The 25313-nt window shown below is 36.0% G+C and overlaps 1 pseudogene; it reads left to right on the top strand.

Moving 5' to 3' along the window:
• The first annotated feature begins 441 nt into the window (after positions 1-441).
• Positions 442-19216, top strand: LOC118832089 (annotated as a pseudogene).
• The last annotated feature ends 6097 nt before the right edge of the window (positions 19217-25313 follow it).

Below are 25313 nucleotides of genomic sequence, written 5' to 3' on the forward strand. Positions count from 1 at the left end.
TGGGAATGAGACAATTACTGTGTTCTTTTGGCCTCCTTATTGTACTGTTTTACCATGGCTAAATGTCTCTAAACACAGGTGATAATCAGAGTCAACATCTTTACTTTTGTTCATTTCCCATTGTAGATAGTCACAAACTGGTCTGATATTTTCCCTCTAAATGAAGCCAGGAGATATAAAGAAGTTACGGCTAAATCTAAATATGGCTCCTGGGTTCACTTTGGAAATGAGAATAAAGGAATAAATAACTGATTTCACTGTGAGCACAAGCATCCACAAAAACATTTTAGTGCATAAAGATGGTGGAAACTTACCTTATCTACTTTCTGAATTCAAGGAATTTTAAAATGAAGAGGAGAATTGGATCAGTTTACCCTATCTTTTTGAATTCCTTCATATGGCAGTAAATGCCTCTCCAAATGAGTAATTATGTGATAATCCATGGTCCATACTAAAGAGGAGGAGAAAGAAGTAAATGCACAAGACTTAAATGTCCCAGACAGATTTATTAAAGGATATCTTTTACAACCACCTGAAGACAGGTATGGGATGCTATGGGCCTCCAAATCTACTTCCAGATTGGGGGGGAAATGGTGTCAGTTCCCCAGAACGGGATATTGTGGCAGTTCTAAAAATGCCTATTTTGTACAGCAAAAGTCCCATCTCTGATGAATGTTTGAGATTCTTTGTCCTTTTCAGCAAGCATAGGATGGTAACTGCTGGGGAGCAAGATGTCATCTGCTACAGTAACCAGTTGAGGAGAATATGGCACTTGAATATTCTCTGTTTTACTGAAGCTTAGCTAAAAAGAGAAATGTGAAAAAATAAAATAAAAATAAAAAGACGGATGTGGAGGGTCTTGCCTATGATGGTAAGTGTTATGGGCCACCTCACCCCAGATGAATGCTTATCTTTGAAGTTATAATGGGGGAAATAGGAGACCTTTTTTGTTGGTTCTTAGGAACAAAACAATAAAGAAGAAAATTAAAGCTAAAGTATTAAATTCAACTCAGTAACTGGCTCTGAAATAAGCAACCCAGGGGACTAAATCTAGGTCTCTTCAAATTAATATTTTCCTATATTCCAAGGTCTGTCACTGATCCTCAATTTTTTTTTTACTTTTCCTAGTCTTCCCTGGCTTTTCTCAATTTCAGTACATACAGTGAACCCAAGGCTGGGTTTCTTTCTATTCTGTCCAAAACTGAGACGAATGTCATCAGGGCAAAGAAACTCCCCTGTGGCAGTGCAGTTTCAAAATCAGTTTAGACACAGATGCTTTTGATGTTAGTTAAATAGCCATAACGCTGAGAGTCTTACTTCTGACCAACTATACAAACAAAAGATGCATTACATACTGAAGCCCGAGGAGGAATAACTAAATTGGTTTAATTTACAGAGGATTTAAAAGTACTTCTTAGAGAGAAAGAAGAAATGTTAATTGTGAATATCACAATTGAAAAATCACTGACATAGTTATCTGTAAAAGAGCAATACTAAACAATCTGGTAAACAGCCAAGAAAGGAATGTATGTCCCTCATCTTTCTTTGTTACTTCTCTGTCCATAAAGTCTTTATATGACCCTTCTATCAGATGAAAATTAACTTTCCCTCCTCAAAATTATCATAGCACTTTGCTTATAGAAAAAGTAAAATTGGGGCAGCTAGGTGGCTCAGTGAGTAGAGCAACAGCCCTGGAATCTGAAGGACCTGAGTTCAAATCCAGCCTCAGACACTTGACAAACTTACTAGCTGTGTGACCTTGGGCAAGTCGCTTAACCCCAATTGCCCTGCCTTCCCCCCTCCAAACACAAAAAACAAATCAAAAACGAAAAAAGTAAAATTAAGAGCCTTTAATACTGGTTGTTGTCCAAATGACATCATTATGTTGGGGTCTATGTACATTGTGTCCCACTGTGGCTGATCAGACACATATAATGGTCTATATGAACATTTGGAGTAGAGATGTCTCTAACTTTGTGCATCTCATTTTTCTTTTGAGCTACTGTAATTTTGCTTTGCTCATATAGCACAGGGCCTTCTTTGATGTAATAATGCCATGCTGGGCAGTCCTGCTGCCAGTGTTTGCCATGTCTCATAAGTGATTCCAAAACTCTTCAGAAAGACCTTAAGAGTGTCCTTGTATCATTTCTTCTGATTTCTGTGTGAGCCCTCTCATGAGTTTTCAGTAACATAGTTTTTTAGGCAAGCATATGTTTGGCATTCAGAAAATGTGGCCAGCCCATTCGAGATGCTCTCTCTGAAGCAGAATTTGAATGGGTTACTAAGTTTTTAAATAAGGTATTGTTTCTCATTTACTTTTTAAATTTACCTTTTAATTTAAAAAAATTAAACATCAATATACACACAAAAAAGAGCCAATCCATACATACAACAAAATACAAAAAGAAGATTGTATATGAAATCTTGAATCTCCATTTAAAAAAAACAATAAATTCCATATATTGTCTTCAAAATTGCCTTGCTTATCTGAGCTTTCTTCTGAACTTCTTTCTGTTCTCTTCTGTGCATTTTAATAAATGATTCAATGCCTCCCCTTTTTTGGTATTAGTATTATATAATATCAAACACAGTCACACATACCCATTACCTTCCCACCCGTACCCAATTAAAAACAGAGGGGGAAAAAAACAAACCTCTCCTAATAAACATTTTCAAGCAAAACAAATCTACCCAGGGTTGTATTGAAAAATGTATATGTCTTTCTCCAACTTGAATCCATAACCTTTCTGCTGGAAAGTCAGTAACCTTCTTTGTCTTAGAGTAGATCCTCTGGAGGTAAGGTTTTTCATGGCTTTGATCAGAGTTCTTAAGTCTTTCAAAGCCAGTTTTCCTTACAATGTTGTCTTTGTATACATTGTTCTCCTGGTTCTGTTCACTTCACTCTGCATCTGTTCACAATATCCAGGATTCTCTGAAATCATTTTTGTCATTTTTTACTACAACATTCTATTACATTCATGTATCACAATTGTTCAGCTGTTCCCTAGTCTTTTGCTTTTCTTATTTAAATCACTCATTATCCTTTTAATTAAGGTTCTGAAGGAGTGCTCATTTGTTCTTCCCTTATTCAAATGTTAGCACTACACCATCATACAGCCCTTCTGAATTAGGTGGTTGTTCTTTTTAACTACCTTTCTGGATTTCTCTTGTCCCTTGGTTTTTTTTGTATTTTGAAGTTCCTACTCAACTCTGGTCTTTTCATCAGAAATACTTGAAAATCCTCTATTCTATTAAAGGTCTATACTCCATCACACCACCACCAAAGGATTATACTCAGTTTGATGGATGTTATTTCTCTTTGTAAACCGTTATCTTTTGCCTTTTGAAATATTGTATTCCAAGTTTTCTCATTTATAGTACAAGTTGCCAGGTCTTGTGATCCTGATGATGATTCCTCGGTACTTGAACTCCTTCTCTGTAGATACTTAAAATATTTTTTCTTGGATAAGGAAGCCCTGAGTTTTGACAATGACATTCCTGAGACTTAGGTTTTTGGGATTTTTTTTATAAGAAGTGATAGGTAGAGTCTATTTTCACTTTGTACTCCAGTTCTAAGAGATCTAGGCAGTTTTGATTTATGATTTCTTGAAATATAGTGTGCAGGCTTTTATTTTTATCATGGTTTTTAAAATGTTCAATGATTTTTAAATTATTTCTCTTTGATTCACTTTCCAGATTAGTTTTTTTAAAAATATCAGATCATTTTCATCTAATTTTTATGTTGTTCTAATATTTCTTATTGTCCCTTGGAAGCACTGATTTTGATTTTATCTATTCTAGTTTTCAAGGACTCCATTACCTGGGTAAGGTTTAACATTTTTTGTTTCTAATCTATTTGTTGTTCTTCTAGTGCTTTACTCCAGAGTTTTTATTTAATTTTTAAAGTCTTGCTTCATTTCTTCTAGGTATTCATATAGTCTTGTGGAAAAGCCATTTTCTTGCTTTGTTCTCTGCTTCTAGTTGTTATAGAGTTGATCTCTCTAGTCTAGGCTGGATTTTGGGAAGTATCTGGATCTATAATGATTCTTTAGTTCCTCAGTTGGGGCTTTATGCCAGGACCAGGCCTTACCCTTCTGGGCTTTTAGGTAGGATATTTGGCCTTGCTTCATCTCCTCCTCAGCCCAGTTAATCTAGGTTCCTACAGTAAACTCCATTTTCTGTGGTTAGGCTCTACAGATATTTGAAGTTGAGGGTTCTGGATCTTCAGAACCCTCTATGGCATCTCAGAACAGAGTACTAGGAACGTCAGAGCTCTGGGGTACCTCTGAGTGGTTCTGAGTCCTACTGATTATTTATGCTCCTACTCCTTTTCAAGATCTTCTTTTGGGCTTTCTCTCAGAGGCCTTTCACCCTAGCTGTCTCCAGACACAGACTTGCGGGCTATACCTTATCTGGCCTGTTTGAACAGGGAGCCTGATGGCTTGTTTGCCTGTGCTGGCATTAGCAGAGCTGGTCATCCTTTTTCCTATTAACCGTGGGCTTCTGGCTGATGTTTTGTGTAGTCCTGGTGAAAGAAGTCATTAGAGTTTCTCATTAGATTTCTTGATGTAATTTTCAGGAATTTGGTAGAGAAAGTATGTGAATGTTCAGCTGGCCTTCCTTCAGGCAGCTATGTTGGTCAGAAGCGCTACTAGGTTACTAACTTAACCAACTGATGCTAATTACGAAATTAATGACCTATATGCCAATGCTAGCATATGCTTCAATGTACCAGAAGCCACTAACAATCTTCAGAATATGAGGAAATACAATTGTGCCTTGTTTCTAATAGCTTATTTAGCCCTCTGTACTTGCAATACGTCTATCTTGGAGTCCTTGAAGCTATATGTTAATGATTTGTCAAGTTTTAACATTGTATATTTTTAGTTACTTCCCATTTCTATTAAACTTTGTTCTTTGTGTTTATGTCACTCTTATGTCAGTTATTTCCATACGTGCCCAAACATACCCGTATTTTGAGTATAAGCTCCTCGAGAACATAGTTTTGGGCTATATTGTCATCAGAATATGCTGTAGACCTATTGGTTAAAAAGGAAAGCAGATGAGTTCAGGAAACACATCATAGTGGAGGCGTGGAGGCATAATATAATTGTGGTGGGAGATTTCAATTATCTGAGCATTTGCTGGCACTGTTAGTTTGCCAAAAGCAGGACAGCTAATAATTTATTGGATTGCTTTAATGATCATTTTATTTTTCATTTTTATTTTCAATTACACATAAAAACAACTAACACTCATTTTTTAAAGTTTTAAGTTCCAAATCCTCTCCTTGTCTTCCCTCCCTCCCTGAAATGGTAAGCAATTTGATATCGGTTATACATGTGCAATCATGCTAAACATATTTTCATATTAGTCATTTTGTGAAAGAAAACACAGGCCAAGAAAAAAATAAAGTGAAAAATAGTATGCTTCAATCTGCATCCAGGTTCCATCAGTTCTTTCTCTGTAAGTGGAGAGCATTTTTCATCTTGAGTTCTTTGGAATTGACTTGGATCATTATATTGCTGAGAATAGCCAAGTCATTCATAGTTGATCATCATACAATGTCATTGTTACTGTGTACATTATTCTCTAGGTTCTGCTCTCTTCACTTTGCTTGAGTTCATGCAAGTCTTTCCAAGTTTTTTTGAAATCATTCTGCTCATCATTTCTTACAGCACAATAGTATTCCATTACAATATTGTTCAACCATTCCCCAGTTGATGGACATCCCCTCAATTTCCAATTCTTTGCCATCACAAAAAGAGCTGCTATAAATATTTTTGTACAAATAGGTCTTTTTCCCCTCAACAATTTTGTTTTTCAAAAGCTGGAAGAACCTATAAGGGAAAATTGTATTCTAGACCTGATTCTCATCAACAAGAAGGAACTATTGCTGAGAGTAGAAATGATAGAAACATTAAAGAAGAATGATAAATCCATCATAAAATCTATGCTAAAGAATGACAGGAAATATAGAAATAGTCTAATTGACATCCTAGATTTGTAATTTTAAATTTCCAAGTGTTCAGAGAAGTGGTGGTTAGGGTCCCATAGACTTAACATTTTGTTGAGGAAGTCAGCCTGGGAATGAATGGTAGAAAGCACTCAAAAATGAAACTTAGAAGACACAATCAAATTGGAACAATTCTGATGAGGAAGAAAAAGCGAGTCTGTTTAACCATACAAATATAGATGCACAGGGAACGCCTAAACCAACTTGGATTTTTTTAAACAAATGTATAAAAGATGGAAAGCAGGGAAAATAATGGAGCATGAATATGAAATCATGTCACAGTCCTGTAAGAAGAGTGTTTGAACTAGAGATTCTAACTATAACAATAAGGCTAGAGAAAGAAAGTAAAGGCACAAAGGTGGACAAGGAAGATAATACAATAACAATAATAATAATAGCTTAGATTTTTATGGCACTTATGTACTAGGCACTACTCTAAACCGATTATTACCTTATTTGTTCCTCACAATAACCCTGAGAGGTAGGTTCTATTTTTCTTATTTATGGAGATCCATTATATAGATGAGGAAACTAAGGCAAACAGAGGTTAAGTGACTTGCCCAGAGTCACATAGCTAGTACACAATTGAGGTTAGATTTAAACTCCAGTCTTCTAGATTTGAGACCCAAAACTTATTGCATTATCCCTCTCTGCAGATGGCATGGACCTAGAAAATCCTAGGAATTCAGCAAAAACAAAAACAAACAAAAAACCTACTGGAGACAATTGATAGCTTCACAAAAGTTGTAGGTTACAAAATAAAGCTCACTAAAATCAATAATGCTTCTATAAAGTAACAACAAAATTTAGTAGGCAATAACAGAAAAAGAAGTACCATACAAAATAACTACAAAAATGAATAAAATATCTAGGAGTCAGTCTTCTACAGCATACTCAATACCTGTATAGATACAATTGCTAAATACTTATTAAAGAAATAAAAAATAACAAATTACTTAGAGGGATATTCAGCGCTTGTGGCTAGACCATGATGATATAATAAAATAACCCCACTAAAATTAATCTATGGACTTAGGACTATATCAATCAATCTACCAAAGTGATACTTTACAGAGATATACAAAATAATAATAAAATTTACTTGGCGGAACAAAAAAAACCTAGCACACTGAAAGAATTTTTTTTAAAGTAGGAATAAAGAATAGCAGTCCTAGACCTCTGTTTCTCTCATCAAAATTACTTGGTAAGAGATGGAGAGATTAAAGTTAGCAATTACACTGTTAAGTGGATTTGAAAGTGCTGGAATGATTGGACCCAAAGAACAGTCATTAATGGTTCAGTGTCATTTGGGGAGATATCTTATAGAGTCTGCCAAAGATCGGTGTTTGGCCTTTTGTTAACATTTTTATCAGTGACTTAGCAATCAATTTAGATATCAAGGGTTTGAAGCAGCTGGCTGACATAGTGGATAGAATGCTGGGCCTGGGGTAAGGAAGACTCATCTTGGTGAGTTCAAATCTGGCCTCAGACACTTACTAGCTATGTGACCCTAAACAATCACTTAACCCAGTTTGCCTCAGTTTCTTCATCTGTAAAATGAGCTAGAGAAGGAAATGGCAAACCTCTCCAATACTTTGCCAAGAAAACTCCAAATGGGTTAGTGAAGAATCTGACACAACTGAAATGACTGAACAATAAAAGCATAGATTACATACTTATCTTGGAAGGAAATTTTACATGTTAGATGACAGTGTCAGGATCCTAAAAGATTTCAACAGGCTAAAAGACTGGACCAAATCTAATAAGACTGCTGAATAAAAATTTTTATATTTAATCTTGATTTGTACTGCTCCCCTGATGGTAAGCCAGGCAGAAATTAGGCTCTTTCTCTGTCTGGTGATCATTTTCTCCAAGAGCAAAAATTTCCCTCCTGCTACTTATCTCCAACAAAGGGTCCAGGATCTCCACCAATCTCTTCAACTCAAAATGCTTCCTCCAAACCTGGGTAGGTCCGTCTTAGGATTGCTGTACAGATACCTACACTGAGGAAAGTTAACACAAAGTGCAAAAGGCAACCAGGAGCCCCAAGGCACAGGCTCAGTTGTCTAACCCATCTACTGCTCCAGTTACCATATAGACACAGTTTACTACTTCTGTTAGGTGGTGAATGTAATAAGCCAAAGAATGCATCAAAATGACTATGCTCTTTCTAGGTGGCCAGGTTCCCTTAGGAATAAACTCAGGATATATAGAAAGAAGATCTCCTAAGGTTTTAGGGTCATATAGATAGGCAGCAGGACCAGGAACGACACCCTAACAAAGGCGATTGAGAAGAAGTCAGAGAGGAGAACTAGGAGAAAGTATTGTCAACAAAAGCCAAAGGAGAGAATAAAGTAGCCAGGAGAAGGAAGTGGTATAACAAGGTTAAAAGCTACAGAGGTCAAGAAAGATGAGAACAATGGCTTAATAAATATTTCACAACTTAATCATTCCAATTCTCTATTTCCACTTTCATGGTACATATTATAACAACCTCCAGAAATATAGAGGCAGCACCAGAATTTTTCACTTATTATGTAATTTATTTTCATGTACTCCTTTTATTATGAAAAGTAATATTGCATAGTAATAAGAATTCTGGATTTGGAGTCAGTAAGAGTTGGGTTCAAATCCTATCCTTGATATTTAATAGTTTTTGACTTTGGACACATCACAGCCTCTCTGTTTATTTCCTCATATGGAAAACAGGACTGATACTTATAGATTAGGATATAAGTAATCATTAATATATAATGTTATAATACCTAATATATTAATATGTAATTAATATATTGTATATTGATGAATATGTAATACCTATAAGTACCTATCTCACAGAACTATTGTGAGGCTCAAGTTAGATAATACATGTAAATACTTTCCCAGCTTTAAAATATTATGTAAATAAACACATGCTGCTATTATTATACTCCCTTGAAATGGAATACCACCAGTAGTTGCTTGGTGACATTATTTTAATGACAACTTGTACACAATGCACATTTGATATTTTAGAAAACCTATAAAATGATTCTCTTTTTCTAAAATACATAATTTTACATTAGGAAGATTAAATTATAATTGCCTGGTTTTCAGATTTAAATTCTTATTAAAAATTACTTAATGACAATAATCAGGTCATAGACTTGGGGACTCAACCAAAAATTATAACTTCATTTATTCTTTCCATCCCAAAAAAAAGAAAAAAGAAAATATGATCTAATGAAAGCATATGACAAAGGTTACACTCTCATTACTTATGTAGAATTTTTTTTTTGTAGAATATTCTTTAGGACAAGAATGCAGAAGAAAGAAATGTGGTTTGGTCAGATGATCACAAGAAATAGCTTGAATATATTACATTAACAAATACCTTAGAATTCTTCAAATAGCACTTTTTTTGTTCATCATTACCATATGAAACATAACAATGGCTAACATGAATTGAATCAGGCACACACAATCCATAAGGGGAAAAAAAGTTTTATTGCTGTAACTTCCAAATTATTTATATTGTCCCTGATTGTCTTCCCCTTTCAGATTACATTCTTCTTTCTCAGTTTCTATCTTTGTCTTTCGCTCTCTCTTATATACATTTACATATATCTGTCTATATGTGTATGTTTGTATGTATATATCTTCTATATACCTAGTTATCTACATGTTGTCTCCCTCATTAGAATATACCCTTCTTGAGGGTAGTGACTTTGTTTTGCCTTTCTTTATATGCCCAGTACTTAGCACTGGCCCCTAGTAAGGGCTTAATAAATACTTGTTGAGTATTACATTTCTGTATGTTGGCTTCTGCAACATTATAAGCACTTTGCCAAAAATATAAGCCTTATCTGTAAGGATAAAACCAAGTTGAGAGACTAATTTCTAGGGGAGGGATGATCTTTTAGTTTTTATAATTCGGTATAGGACCAGCAATTTGCATTACTCCTAACTATATTTCAATTTTAAAGATGTCTAACTATATTTCAATTTTAATGATGTTGGAGCTAACCACTTTGCAAGATTTCTGCCAAGACTTTTTTAATGAACCTCATGATTTTCATTTCTGTACTGAGTCACACCTTTACCAAGCAGTGCTCAGAGACACATGAATGACATGATGATGCCTAATTACTGCAAAAAGACTATATGCAATAGTGATTAACACCTTAAACAGGGAATACAAAGTGAGCAATTAAATATAACACACTTTTGCCCTCACGCTTGCAAAAGGTTAGATTCCCTAGAGATACAGTAAGTACAAATTAAGAAAGCCAAATACAAATTTCAGCTGCTCACACATGTTATCATTCAATTCAATGCATATTCATTAAAAGTCAATGTTGTGAAAGACGCTAGTCTAGGAGGTAGTCATACAAAGATGAAAAATGAAAAAACGATCTTACCTTCAAAGAATTTATATTCTAAAAAAGTTTATGGTCTTGATCAAGAGCCTATGCTCAACTTTTTATTGCAATGACATTATTGTTAATGAACGATAAAAGCTACCTGTACATTATACAATATAAAGCTTTCTAAATGGTATCAAAAGTGACCAACTGCACAAATTTTGCAATTATTTGATGATTCAACATCATTGAATGCATAGTGTAGAAAGTTCTTATCTTATTCTTGCTTTATGTTTACTACAAAAACAAGAAGGTGAAAGAATATTTTAATTGCAGTTACGGAAGTCAAAAGTGCTTCTTTGGGGAGATTTTGACAGGCATCTTTAGAGACTTTAGCCTCAGTTTCCTCATCTATAAAAGGAAGAGACTGGACTAGATGACTTCTGTGGTGCCATTCAGCTCTAGATATGATATTCCAGAAAGGCAAAAGATATAAACTTATAACCAAAAATAATTTACCCAGAAAAATAGAATATAATTCTACAGGGGAAAATGTAGATGTTTAATAAAATAGAGGAATTCCAAGCATTCCTGATGAAGAGACCAAAGCTAAGTAGAAACTTTGAAATAAAAACATAGGAGTCAAGAGAAACATAAAAGGGAATAAGAATAGCATTTAGCATGAGCAAGCAATCATAAATAAATTCTTTATATTCTAGAATGGGGAGATGATACATATATCTCACAAGAGTTCAAAGAGCCTAATTAGACAGAAGGTTCTGTTATATTTTGAGGATCTTAAAAGAAGACTGGAAAAAGGAGGGGAAGATGAATATACTAGGGGTGGGAAGGAGAGAGGAAGGATGGAGAAAATTATCTCGCATAATTGGGGTGCACAAAACTATAGAAATAAGGAGGAAGGGGGAAAGAAGAAGAAGTGAACCTTACTCTCATCTGAACTAATCAAAGTACAGAATACTCAGAGATGTACAGAAAGATACATTTCCCTGAGGGAAAGGAGAAAGAGGGGAGAGAAATAATGGTGAAGGCATATTAAGGGAGGGATTAATATTAAGCAAAACAAATTCTTACTAAGGAAGGTGGATTTTGAAGAAGAGCGTAAAAGGAAAGCAAGAAAGGAGCTTGGGCTCTGGATGGAGGAAAAAGAAGGGTGGAGAAACTGAAATAGATTACACCAAACCCAGAGTACTAGTGTTGAGCTCACTCCTTCTCTCTCACCACCCTCTTCTTCTTTATAAAAACAGGCATGGGAAACAAAGGGAAGGAAAAGCATAATCTGGTAAGGCTACATCTCCAAGGTCCCAGTGTTTCTTGGAGTGCATTACCACTTATTGGTATAATATTGAATCCACCTATCTAGCATATAAATGTTACAAGACTCAATTACTTCACAATATTCAGATCTATTAAAACTTTACACCTCTACGTGCAAGTTAGATAGTGAAAATGTGAAAAATAATCATTTATTCTTTCTTTCATCAAGCATTAATTAAGTACCTACTACATTCTAGGTACTGTGCAACAGGGATACAAAGGAAAAAAAGATGAAAACAGTCCAAAACTTCAAGTCATGGAGACAGGCTCTGGGCCTGGAGTCAGGAAGGCCGAAGTTAAAATCCAGCCTCAGACACTTACTAGCTATATGACTGTAACAACAATGCTACTTGCTGCTACTGTGACTGTGTAAGACCAACAACACCAGCACACAAGAGGGCTACTAGCATGGGTCCTTTGATCTGCTTTTCTAAGGAAAGCAACTTTAAGGGGTTTACAACCTCACTTTAATTAAACATACATATATCATTCACTTAGTTCAGGGGGAAAAGTCAGCAACCTGAAGTTCAGGGCAAATGCAAATAGAAATTACAAACAGAGAAAATATAAACAGAGCAAATAACACAAATCAACAGACAGGCTTCTAGCCATCTGACCAAGACAATACATACATAGTTATCAGAGAGAGATGTACCAACATCTGGGTTTTTCAAAGCCACAGGGCTCCTTAATGGCTACCCAGAATCTTGTATGATCAAATCACATGACACTCTTCCAGTGAGTGAGCCCCAAGCAAAATGCTAACCTCAGAGTATATATAAACTTCTTCAGTGTCAGAGGGCATCACAACCATGTGACTCAAACCCATGTGACCTAAGCCTTCCTGTGACTTAAGCAGGTCATCAAAGACTCCCAATTCAATCAAAGACTCTTGACTGAAACAAAGGCAAGACTCAAAGGCACTTGATTGCCTTAGTACTGAAAAGCACTCCAAAATAAAAGACAACAAAAAGTCCCACTTTACTTGCCATTACGGTGACCCTGGGAAATCACTTAACCTTTGCTGGCCTCAGTTTCCTCAATTGTAAGATGGGGATCATAATAGCACCTCTGTCACAGGGTTATGAGGATGAAATGAAACATTTTGTAAAAAACTTAACACAGTGTCTGGCACATAATAATGTTTGTTTCCTTCCTTCCTTCAAGAACTCTTTTAGGGGAAATGATTCTATTAGGTAAATGCAAAATATATGCAAATTAATTTGAGGGACAGTAGCAACTGAGGAGGTCAGGAAAGACCTTGTACAAGTGTCATTTAACCTGAGCTTTAAAGGGAGTTGGGGTTAGAAGATGGTAGTTTCTAGGAATACTGAGAGACAATGGAGATGGAACATGGAATGTTATACATGAGAAACAGCAAATAGGTCATTTTGTCTAGAATGTAGAGTAGGTGATGGGAAAGGCAATGTGGTATAATGAGAAGAGGACTGAGTTTGGAGTCACACAACCCAAGTTCAAATCCCATCTGTCCCATTTACTATCCTTGTAATTTTGGGAAAGTCATTTAGCCTTTTTGGATCTCAGTTTCCTCATCTGTAAAAAAAAAAAATGGGAGAGTGGGTTGTGTGAGATGGCCTTTAAGCCTCCTTCCTGCTCTAGTTCTATTATCCTATTTTAAAAAAGATGAATGAGTAATGTGTAATAAGCCTAGGAAAGTAGGCTGAAGGAAGACTATGTAGGCCTTTAAATGTTAGAGAAATTTACATTTGAGAAAAGATGAACCAGAAGAGATTTTTGAATGGTTAAGTGGCCTACTGAGACCTGTGCTTTAGGAATATCATTTTGGCAGCTATGTAGAAATGGATTGGAGAAGGGAGAGACTGAAAGCAGAGAGACCAATTCTGAATTTTTATCAATAGTGCAGGCAAGAGGTGATGAGGGTCTGAACTAGGGTGAAGGGTATGAGGGCATAGAAAAGGCAAGAAATTATGTGGAAGTAGAATTGGCAAAGATTGGCAATTAATAGGATATGGGAAAGTAAGAGATGGTGGAGAGTCTAAGATGATGTCAAACAGGTGACTAGGATGATAATGCCAACAAATTGTTGTTGAGTCACTTTTCAGTAGCACACAATTCTTCATGACACCATTTGGAGTTTTTTTGACAAAGATATTGGTGTGGTTTGCCATTTCCTTCTCCAGTTCATTTTACAGATGAAAAAACTGGGGCAAAAAGGGTTAAGTGACTTGCCCAGGGTCACACAAGTGGTAAGTGACTGAGACAGCATTTGAACTTGGATCTTCCTGATTCCAGGCCTGGGACTCTATCCACTGTGTCATCTAGCTGTTCAATGCCAACATATATAGGGAAGTTATGAAGAGAAGGTTTTGGGGAAAAGTTAACAAGTTCAATTTTGGACATATTGTGTTTGAGATGCCTACAGAACATCCAGCTGGAAATATTCAGTCATTAGCAACTATGGGATTGGAGCTCAGAAGACAGACTAACTCTGGATATAGAAATCTAGGAGTCACCTTCACAGAGATGCTAATTGACCTACATGTTACTCCAGCAAAGGAAGCTGAGAATAAGTAAAGTTAAGGCTGATAATAAGTTAAGTTAATACAGTTAAGAAAAGACCATAACAAAGCAGTGTCACAAAAACCCAAATTAGAGAAAATGTTAAGGAGGAGAAAGTGGTTAACATTCAATGCTGCACAGGCCAAAAATGAGAAGTTTTAAAAGGCAATTGGATTTGACAATTAAAAAATTCTTTGCAACATTGACAAGAGAAGTTTCAGTTGACTGATGAGGTGAGCAGCTATATCTCAAGGGAGTGAAAAAGGAGCAACAGGAGAGGAAATACAGGTAACAAGTTTTGACAGCTTTTTCATGAACTTTGGCTATGAACAGGAGATATATAAGATGGTACAGGCAAGGTAGGGTATTTTTAGAGTGAGGAAAACCTGGGCATGTTTATGGGAAGCAGAGAAAACCCCAAAACATAGAGACTGAAGATTAAAAGAGAATTGATGATTCTAACCGATAATTAGAGGAGAATCAAAGCAAGCTGCTGGAAGAGACACAAACAATGGCAACAAGAATACAGAGGTTCTGGCCTGGATGGTGTGAACCACTTCTTCATCAGAGACTGCAGTGAAAGAGAAAAGGATGTCAGTTAATGTCACGAGCTTCTGAAATGTAGAATAGTTGAGGAGTAGCATAGCAAATGGCCTCTATTTCCTCAGTAAAGTATGAAGTGAGATCCTCTGCAAAAAGGGAGGGGAAAAAGAGTGGTGTGGAATGACATGAGGAAAGAATAGAAGGTTTTGAATAGCTACTATGGGGAGAGAAACAGAGAGAAAACTATCTTACACTATAGATTTGCAAAAGCGGTAATTCACAATGGCACTAACATAAGGGGTATTTTGAGAATGATAACCAACACAGAGTGATATGCCACTTAAGGGGGTTCTGTGTAGAAACTGATCTATTTTTATTTTGAACTTAACAAACACCAATTAAAATGGGCATTCCCATATGCGAAGCAGAACAAAAAAGGAGGATTATGCATGAAACTACAGCTTGTTTTTCTTTTAAAATATATAAAATATTCAATATGTAACTAGCAAGGCTGTTCAACTTTTCCATTGCATTCCTATACCACATTTTGTTAAGCTATTCCCCAATTGATGGGCATTTTCTTAGTTTCCAGTTCTTATTGTAATACTAGTTTATTTTTAAGTTATTTAAATGACAACCAACAATTTAATTTCCACAGCACATAAGGACTGAGCAACACCTTCAAAAGCCATCCATTAGTCTTGTTTACCATCAAATTCTATTTGTTAAAAGGTTTTGAATCTGAAATGTTTGGATAAAACACATAAACAGAACTTAAAGATTTACCTTCTTTACTGTTTACTCCTCATAGGGACAGTATCAACTTCAGTTTTAACAAATGAATGTTTTAATTTTTCCCCTGAATCGACTTCTGTAATTCATTTATCTTTATTATTTTTGTCATAGTTTTTTTTCTTTTATTACAAAAATAGCGTGAAGTCACAACCTGAATGAGGAAGTATTTATTTGGATAAGGAAGTGCTTATTATTATGTGCTTTGCACACAAACACACATAGACTGGAAATGACAAACATTCAGCATGTTTATTCTTTGAAGGAAATAAACCCTTGACTAAAGACACTTGAAATTACCTTTCCAAAGACGAAAAGTAATTTTCTCAAAAGCAGCCACATATCTCACCAGATATAATTTTATGTATCAATCAAAATCTTAACAGCCAGAACTTCAGAAACCAGGAGAAAAATAAACCAACACTAGGATATTTAAAGCCTTTAATAGGGATTTCAGGGAGGATGCCAAATCCTTTTGAACTTTTATATGATTCAATGATTTCAATGATTGGATACTAGAGCAATCATTCTCTGAATTTCTGTAATAACACCTCAGCTGGGAGCTGGGAGTACTCCCTAAATTATACAGCTGCTATATTGACTTTAGGACATTCTGATGTTTACCAGGTATACTACTTCCCCTCATTTCAAAGAACAACAGGGTTAACTTCTTAAGCTTCCTCAAATCTGCTTTGACTTAATAATGCTGCCAGAGTTGCTTTTATCACTGAATTGTTTGCTCTTCAGTAGTCTTTTCTTTTTCCTTTTGAAGTCATTCCCTTTGAGTTTCTTGGCTGCTGTTTTTGATTACTATAAAAATTGCATTCGAATATTTATAACACATGGATTTTCACTCACAGAAGATAAAATAATTCAATCCAAATGAATTCAACAAACATTTATTAAGCAGTTCCTGTATGCCAGGTACCATTAGATGCTAGGCATACAAAGACCAATATGAAATCATCTTTATCTTCAATATGAAATAACCCTTGTCTTCAAGAAGCTTATAATCTACTGATGGGATATAATATGTACACAAGGAAGTAAATTCAAAGTATATATGAAGTAATGCAAGGTAATTCTAAATTACTATATGTATAAATGGGATTTTCCCAAATATACATTAATACTAGAATAGCAACAGGGCTATCACTAGTCAGAACCAATATACCCTGTGGAAGCTGAAAGGAAAAATTCTATTATTCCCTATCCACTGGCACTACATTTAGCCTTCTCAGTCATAGAGTGAATTTCAAAAGAAAAAAAAATTAAACAAGATAGCAAAATCAACATAGAAAATTTAGAACATTTTTCCGACTGCTAAATAAAACCGTGCTTCCTGAACATCAAAATCATTACATTTTAACAGGGAATAATTTGCGTCTCAATTTAAAAAAAAAATGAGAATCAGACCAAATTAGAACAAAAAGTCAATTGTTTTGAAACTAATGGCTGGAAATCAATCATGTGTAGCATAGAATATTTTACCTGTCAGATCTATGGATAAGGGGAGAATTTATGACCAAACAAGAGATAAAGAGCATTATGAGATATAAAATGTATAATTTTGATTACATCAAATTAAAGGTTTTGCACAAACAAAACCAGTGCAGCCAAGATTATAAGGAAAACAGAAAACTGGGGGAAATTTTTTATACCAAGTTTCTCTGATAAAGGCCTCTTTTCTCAAATAAATAGAGAAGTGAGTCAAATTTATAAGAAGATAAGTCATTCCCAAATTGATAAATGGTCAAAGGATATAAACACGCAGTTTTCAAAAGAAGAAATCAAAGATATATAAATTACATAGATATACATGTGTGTACACATATATACATATACATATATTCACATGAAAAATATTGTAAATCACTATTGATTAGAGAAACGCAAGCCTCATACCTATCAGATTGGTTAATATAGCAGAAAACAAAAATGACAAATATTGGAGATGATGTGAAAAAATCAGGACACTAATGCACTGTTGTTGGAGTTGTGAACTGATCCAACACTTCTGGAGAACAATGTGAAACTATGCCCAGCAGTACCACTACTAGTTCTATATCCCAAAGAAATTTTTTAAAAAAGGAAAAGGACCTATGTATACAAAAACATTTATAGTAGCTTTTTTTTGTGGTGGTGGCAAAGAATTGGAAATTGAGGGGATGTCCATCAGTTGGGAAATGGCTGAACAAGTTGTGGTATATTATTGTGATGGAATACTATTATGCTATAAGGAATGATGAGTAGGATGGTTTCAGAAAAATTTCAGAAGACTTGTATGAACTGATGAAAACAGAAGTAAACAGAACCAGGAGAACATTGAACATAGTAACAGCAATATTATACAATGATCAACTGTGAATGACTTAGCTATTCTAAGCAATATAATGATCCAAGGCAATTCTGAAGGACTTATGATGAAAAATTCTATCCACAGAAAGAACTGATGGAATCTGAAGATAGATAGGAGCATAGAAGCATATTTTTTTAACATTATTATCTGGGGGGGAGGTCTATGTTTTCTTTCACAACATAGCTAATATGAAGATGTTTTGCATGACTACACATGCATAATCTAATCAAATTGTTTGCCTTCTCAAGGAGAGGTGAGAGGGTGGGAGAGAATTTAAAACTCAAAATCCAAAAAAAATGTCAAAAATTGTTTTTACATGTAATTGAAATAAATATATAAAAGTTTCAAAAAATAATGTGTACAATAATGCTTCTGCATCATTTAGAAAATAATTTTTCAGCTCTGTTCCTTTTAATCTATCTTCTATTTCTACTCCAACTTCCAATCTAACCAGCTTTATCATCTGTACCAAAAGGTCCTGGTATATTAATGTATAAATACAAAGGTTAGTTAAAATTTTCAAGTTAAATTCATTTCATAATAGTCACCCCAGTTTCATAAATTTGGTGTCATTAAATTCCTATTTATAATCTTTATCTTAAAATTTGAGTGTTGTGTACTTTAAATTAAACTTAATACTGATACTATTAATGAAACTATTAAGGAATGGTAATTACACCACATTTGTCCAGACCTCTGGAGAACAACTATGACTCAACAGAAAATAGCTGAGAATTAGGATGTAAACATCAACAAAAAGACTCCTTAATGGATGGATTACAAGTCCCCAAATCACTACACTACAGCTCATGAACTTATAAAAGCTACAAGGGCATGATACAGAGAGAAGCAGCATAGATAGGATCCTGGATAGAGTGTTGGACCTGAAGTCAAGACCTGGATTCAAAATTCTACTTTCAGAAGGCCTGGACCTGTTAAATTGGAGCTATCTTTACTGGCTCTCTCTTGAGATGTCATTTAAAATATGCCATGTGAATGGTTCGACTGAGTGCTCAAATATTTGGACAAGTTACCAGCTCCACCGATTCCAAATCCATAAAAGTAATGAAGTTGTTTAGTGAACAGCCTTTGGCCAAAAGGAAGGAGACTTATGACTGGTTTTCCCCTCACAGCACCTATTTTGTTTTCATGAGGAAACTCTGTGTCTTTGGTCTTTACAGAAATGAACATCAAGATTTTAAGGAAGAGCAAATGTGACTAAAGAAGCTTCATGGAAAAGGCAAACCAAAGAAAGCAGAAGGGAAAAGATCAGCTACAAAGAAATAGTGTTGGACTAGTCTTTGGACCAATCAGTCACTGGGATGAGAAAGAAGTACATATGCTTGTTATTTTTCCACTCTCAATACTACTACAGCTTTCCTAAATAATTGATGGTTATTAGTCCAAGAATCATCCCTCTTACCTCGTCACTCAACATGCTGAATTAGGATAGGATTCTTAAATATATTTTGGTCCTTAAAATTTATTTTGGCCTTGATAGTTGTGTGAATATGTCTATGGTATTCTCAAAGAAATTATTAATATGTAGTATTGGCTAATTTTTTAGCAAAAAAAAATCCTCATAAAATTAGAAAAAAATTCTACTTCCAGTATTTACTATATGTGTGATAATAGGCAAATCATTTAACCTCTCTGTACCTCCACTTCCTCATCCGTACAATAGAGATGATGATAGCATCATAGATATAGAACTAGAAGAAATGATGATAGAGATGACAGATAGATAGAGCATTTATTATGCATTTACTATATGCCAGGCGCTATACTAAGTACCGGGAACACAAATATTAGCAAAAACTATCATCAAGAAGATGACAACCTAATTGAGGAAGACAACATACAAAGGGGAGCTGGAAAATAGCCAGGAAGATGGCAAGGCAAAGATGTGAAGAAGTCTTGAGAGTGAAGAGTGGATTTGGGAATGAAGTGAGCACAGTGGTCTAGGCCAGAGATTCACCAGTCAAAAGAGAAGGCTACAGGGCAGAGGCATCTCTAGGGTGTGAAAAATACTAGCAGGGAGGTCAAGTCCAGAGAGTGAAGAGAGAAGCCAGGAGTAACCTTACAAAGCACCTTGTACAATCTTCTCATTTTACAGAGAAGGAAACTGATGCCCAGAGAGGAAAAGTGACTTACCTCTGGTTACAAAGATTGTAAGTACATGGAGTCCCAAAAGTCTAAATATTTAGGTTTAAAGCTTTAAAAGCTTTGGGACACCTTGTCTTATCAACTGCTATGTAAATATCACATATTATTATAGGAAAATTCTTCAAAGACTCTTTGTTCTTATTTTAGACATAATTCTAAGAGGCTTGGTTGCCTGGTTTCCTAGTCCACAAAAATCAGTGGAGGGATCAGGAGAGAGATCCCAGAGGCAGGCACACTGAGAATAGCAAGCCATCAGATAGCAATCTAGTTAGAAAAACTATAAAAATCTTATGTGAGATCTCTATAAGTACATAGTCCAAACTTACCTGATGTGGGTGCAAATAATCTTAACACATCTCAGCAGTTTTTAAGGATACCACATATACACAGTAAAATGATCCTGGGTCATCAAGGAAAGGCTAAATGATGATTAGTTTATTCTCTTGAAAAAGATAGGGAAGTATGTAATATATTATGGAACAATTTCACACACATACATAAATGGTTATAAAGAAAAGGCATTTATCTGGAACAATCCATTCCCCGAAGATTTGAGATAAATTAGGTATTACTCTAACAACATTTAACAAAGGACTACAGTTTAATGAACAATGCAAAACCTTGTTCTTTCTATTTCTTTTTTTGTCACACTTCAGTTAACAGGTCAAAGGCAAGTACTAGGCTTATCTCACTAATAGTAGGGCTATGGAAGGGTACAAAATCAGTCCAAGACCTTGAAGACATTCTTCTCTATAACTGGAGAGAGAAGATATATGCTATAAGGAATGAAACAGACACGAATAATTACAAAGCAACTACAAGTAATCTTAGATTTGCTAACACATGGTAATGTAAATAAATTGTTTAGAATCAAAAATACATTTTCTCACAGAAATTATGTGGTAGTCCCAGACCAGTACACAAAAGCTTAGTTAATCCCTAAAGTGCCTGATATATCAAATACTAATTCTGCTGTAAAATCTAACTGCCATTTACAGAAAGGTCTTTATAGGGAAATACACTTGGAGTTGAGAATTCAGGAACATTCCCCTTCTTGCTATAACCCAGCAATGGGATTAGGAATTCCACTAGCCCCAAGTAACTTATGTTGGCTCCTATACCCTGGATAGAGGACTCCTGCACAAGGGGCACAGGCTCTAGACAAAGGTTCTTAATGTGGGGTGCATGAACTTTTTTAAATATTTTGATAATAGCATTTCAATATAATTGGCTTCCTTGGAATCTTCTGTATTTTGTTTTATGAAATTAGAAACATTATGCTGAGGAATCTGTGGTCTTCAACAGACTACTAAAGAGTTCCATGACACACATAAAAAAAGTTTAAGAATCTCTGATCTAGAATACAAGTATTGTGAGAGAACATGATAGGAGTCCAGCTGGCTTTGGATAAGGAACAGGATAAAGTCTAGGGAAGAGGTCGCTGTTGTTGTTCAGTTGTGTCCAACTCTTCATGACCCCACTTACGGTTTTCTTGGGAAAGATACTAGAGTGGTTTGCCATTTCCTTCTCCAGTTCATTTTACAGATGAGGAAACTGAAGCGAACAGGGTTAAGTGAATTGCCCAGGGTCACACAGCTAGTAAATGTCTGAGGATTTGAACTCAGGTCTTCCTAACCCCAGGCCTGGTATTCTATCTCCTGCTCCACCTAGCTGCCCTAGGAAAGAAGTTAGGGGTAAGCAAAATGTCAGGAGAAAAATAAGTGGAAATTGGGATTGGGAGAGGTGGTATGGATTTCCTGTTGAGTTAAGGGAGGGTTAAAGAACTAGGACAGACACTCCAGGGCATAATGACCAGGGATAATGACTCAGGAACAATAGGAAAGGACAAAAGGGCTAGTGAAATGGTAAGGATCAAAACAGAATGCCCCCTGTATCAGCAAGGCAATAAACACAACATTGACGATAATCATGAATATGTCTACGTAGTTCTGTATCACAAAATATGAGAGACTCTCCACATAGAAGGTAGAAGAAGTAAAACATTTATTCAGACACCAGAGAAACAGGTCTCATAACCAAGCAACCAACTCTCACAACCAATAGGCCCACTTTATCATAACAGCAAGGAACTTAAAATATAGTATCACATCATGGAGCCTCACCATCCCAAAACCACCCACCCCCTACTGGGGCCTTCCCACAATCACACTCACACAGCATAGCACATCTGCTCTTTTCCTCAGCTCTGTTGTAATTGCTCTCTCAGCATTTCCTGTGACACATTTTCCTTTTCCTCTCAGCAAGCTCCTCCCATCACATGTGATTTAGGCTTCCTGTGACATAAGCAGGCCACATGGCCTATTAATGAGTGGGAAAGATCTTCAAATCTAAATTGCTATTACACCCCCTCATCACCATTTCAACCCACTACTGAAGATCCAGTCACTGACACATATATAGAATACAATTCCACTAATAAGGCCCTAAAAGGAGCTCCATGTAAACAATACTCAAATGGTATTATGATCTCCTTGATTTTGACCTTCCCTCCAATGATGTAAACTGTGTCCCATCTATGCCTGCCCATCCCATCTATGGGACTCTTGTCTATGTCCTCCATAGGTTCTCCACACAACACACAGGAGGCCTTCCTCAGTTTCTTCTGACATCTTGAAGATTCCATGGAGCACTGAGGCAGTCTACTTGTCATCTCTATATGCCCTCAGGACATAACCAGTCATCTCTTTCCTTCATATATTTCCTCGATGATATATTTTACTTCTATTCTTCAATGTTCATTATTGGTTACATGCTACAGCCTACCTGTGCAAGCTATAGCATATAACCATGCACTCTTCCATTACCTTATGCATGTGCGATACTCACTTTTTATTCTCTGAAGGTTATTGTGTTCCAGGTTTTAAAGAGTTAATTTGGCTTCTGTCTTCATCATTCAATTGAAATTGTTCTCTCTAAAGTTACTAATGACCTCTTAATTGTAGAACCCAATGGCCTTATCTCAATCCTCATCTTTCTAGACCTCTCAGCAGTACTTAACAATGTTAACCACCTTCTCTTCCTGTATATTCTCCTCTCTGGGTTGTGATGACATCTCTCTCTTGGATCCCTTCCTATCTGTCTGACTGATCAGACTAGATCTTTGCTAGGTCTTCATCCATGCTCTGCCTATTAACTGGGAGTATCTCCTAAGACTTTGTCCTAGACCCTCTCTACACTCTTTCACATGGTAATCTCAACAGCTCCCTCTCATCATCATCTATGCAAACTATTTTCATATCCATATATCCAATGTCTCCTGAACTCCAGTTATACATCACCAATTGCCTATTAAACCTTTTGAACTAAGAGTACCATAGGCATCTCAAACTCAATCTATCCAAAACAGAACTCATTATTTTTTTCCCTGAAAATTCACTCCACTTGCCAACCTACTTATGACTGTTCTTTCTCTACTATGTCTCTTGCCTACATCTGCTTCTCTCTACTCACACAGCCACCACCCTGGTTCAAGTCTCTATCACTTCTTACCTGGACTATTGTCATACTCTTCTTTTCTTTTTCTTTTCTTTTAGGCAATTGAAGTTAAGTGACTTGCTCCAGAGTCACATGCTACTAAGTGTCTGAGGCCAGATTTGAACTTAGGTCTTCCTAACTCCAGAGCTGGTGCTTTATCCACTGTGCCACCTATAGGTCCTGTAGTAGCCTTCTCATTGGACTCCCTGCTTCAAGTCTCTCCCTACCCTAATCCATTCTCTACTTATTTGAGAATGTGATTTTCCTAAAGAACAAATATGACCACGTCACTCTCCTAGTCACCAACCTCCAGTCACTCCCTATCACCTCTAAGATCAAAAACAAACTCCTTCTTGGCATTTTAATCTCTTCACAACCTAGCTTCAACCAACCTTTCCAGCTTTAATATAAATTACTCTCCTCCATACACTCTGATCCAACCAAACTAACTTTAAACTGTTCCTCATACACAATACTCCAGGTAGGCAGCTAGGTGGCACAGTGGATAGAGTGCTGGGCCTCAAGTCTAGAAGACTTGACTTCAAATTTAGCCTCAGAGGCTTCTTAGCTGTGTGAGCCTAGGCAAGATGCTGAACTTCTGTCTGCTTCAATTTCCTTATCTTTAAAACAGGGATCATAATAACATCTCTCTCCCAGAGTTATCATGAGGATCAAATGAAATAATATTTGTAAAGCATTTAGCATAGTGCCTAGCATATAGCAGTTATTAAGCAGTTCCTGTATGCCAGGTACCATTAGATGCTAGGCATACAAAGACCAATATGACTCCCCACTCCTTAATCTGATCCACTCACTGTCTTTTCTTGTATGTAAGTACCAATCCTACCCCCATTAAATTTCAAAGATTCACTTGGAATCTAGCTGCTTTTATTGGTGGCACAAATTAACCTTGATATTTCGCCTGGAAGAAGGTTTGAGTGGTCAAATTCTTTCGAGGCAGACCCCCACCTAGTACCCTTGCATTTCAGTGTTGTCAGCACCCCGAACTGCAACAATAAGAGGCATAGAACACCCACAAAAACCACCACTATCCATCTCTTCATGAACTCCAGTAGACAGAGTAGCCAAACATTTTCTCCTACCTTCAACAACAATCCTGACTGTTTGCGATTCCAGCCAAAGGATTAAGGAGAGAATATCTGATGGTGAGAAAATCACAGGTTTTATCAAGGGATTTGAGCTTAAATCCCCATTTTGGTACTTATTATCTCTTTAACCTTGGACAAGTGACTTCATTAACCTGGACATCAGTTTCCATATCTATAAAATGAGGATGTAATTCTACAGCAAGGCTCCACGTATAGATTTCAGGGGATATGTGACCATAGATAGGAAAAAAATAAATATCGTCACTAACCTCTAATTGAAATTCAGCTTTTCCTTCAGTTATGAATATGGACAACAAATATTATTCTGAGCAGTCCATTGCCTTCATTAGACTTCCAAAAGGGCCCATCTCTCTCTCTCTCTCTCTCTCTCTCTCTCTCTCACACACACACACACACACACACACACGCGCGCACACACAGGATCAACGGTAGCAAACCCAAATAGAAATAAAGAGCCAATAAACCATATGTAAGGATGCCTGCAGGTCACATACTGAGTAAAAAAGCACATATTATTAACATTATCAAAATTACATTCTTTTTAAAAATTTTGTTAAATAGTCTCCAATTACATTTTAATACTGAGTCCACAG

The sequence above is a fragment of the Trichosurus vulpecula genome, chromosome 9 (genome assembly GCF_011100635.1).
Source record: "Trichosurus vulpecula isolate mTriVul1 chromosome 9, mTriVul1.pri, whole genome shotgun sequence".
NCBI classification, from domain to species: Eukaryota; Metazoa; Chordata; class Mammalia; order Diprotodontia; family Phalangeridae; genus Trichosurus; species Trichosurus vulpecula.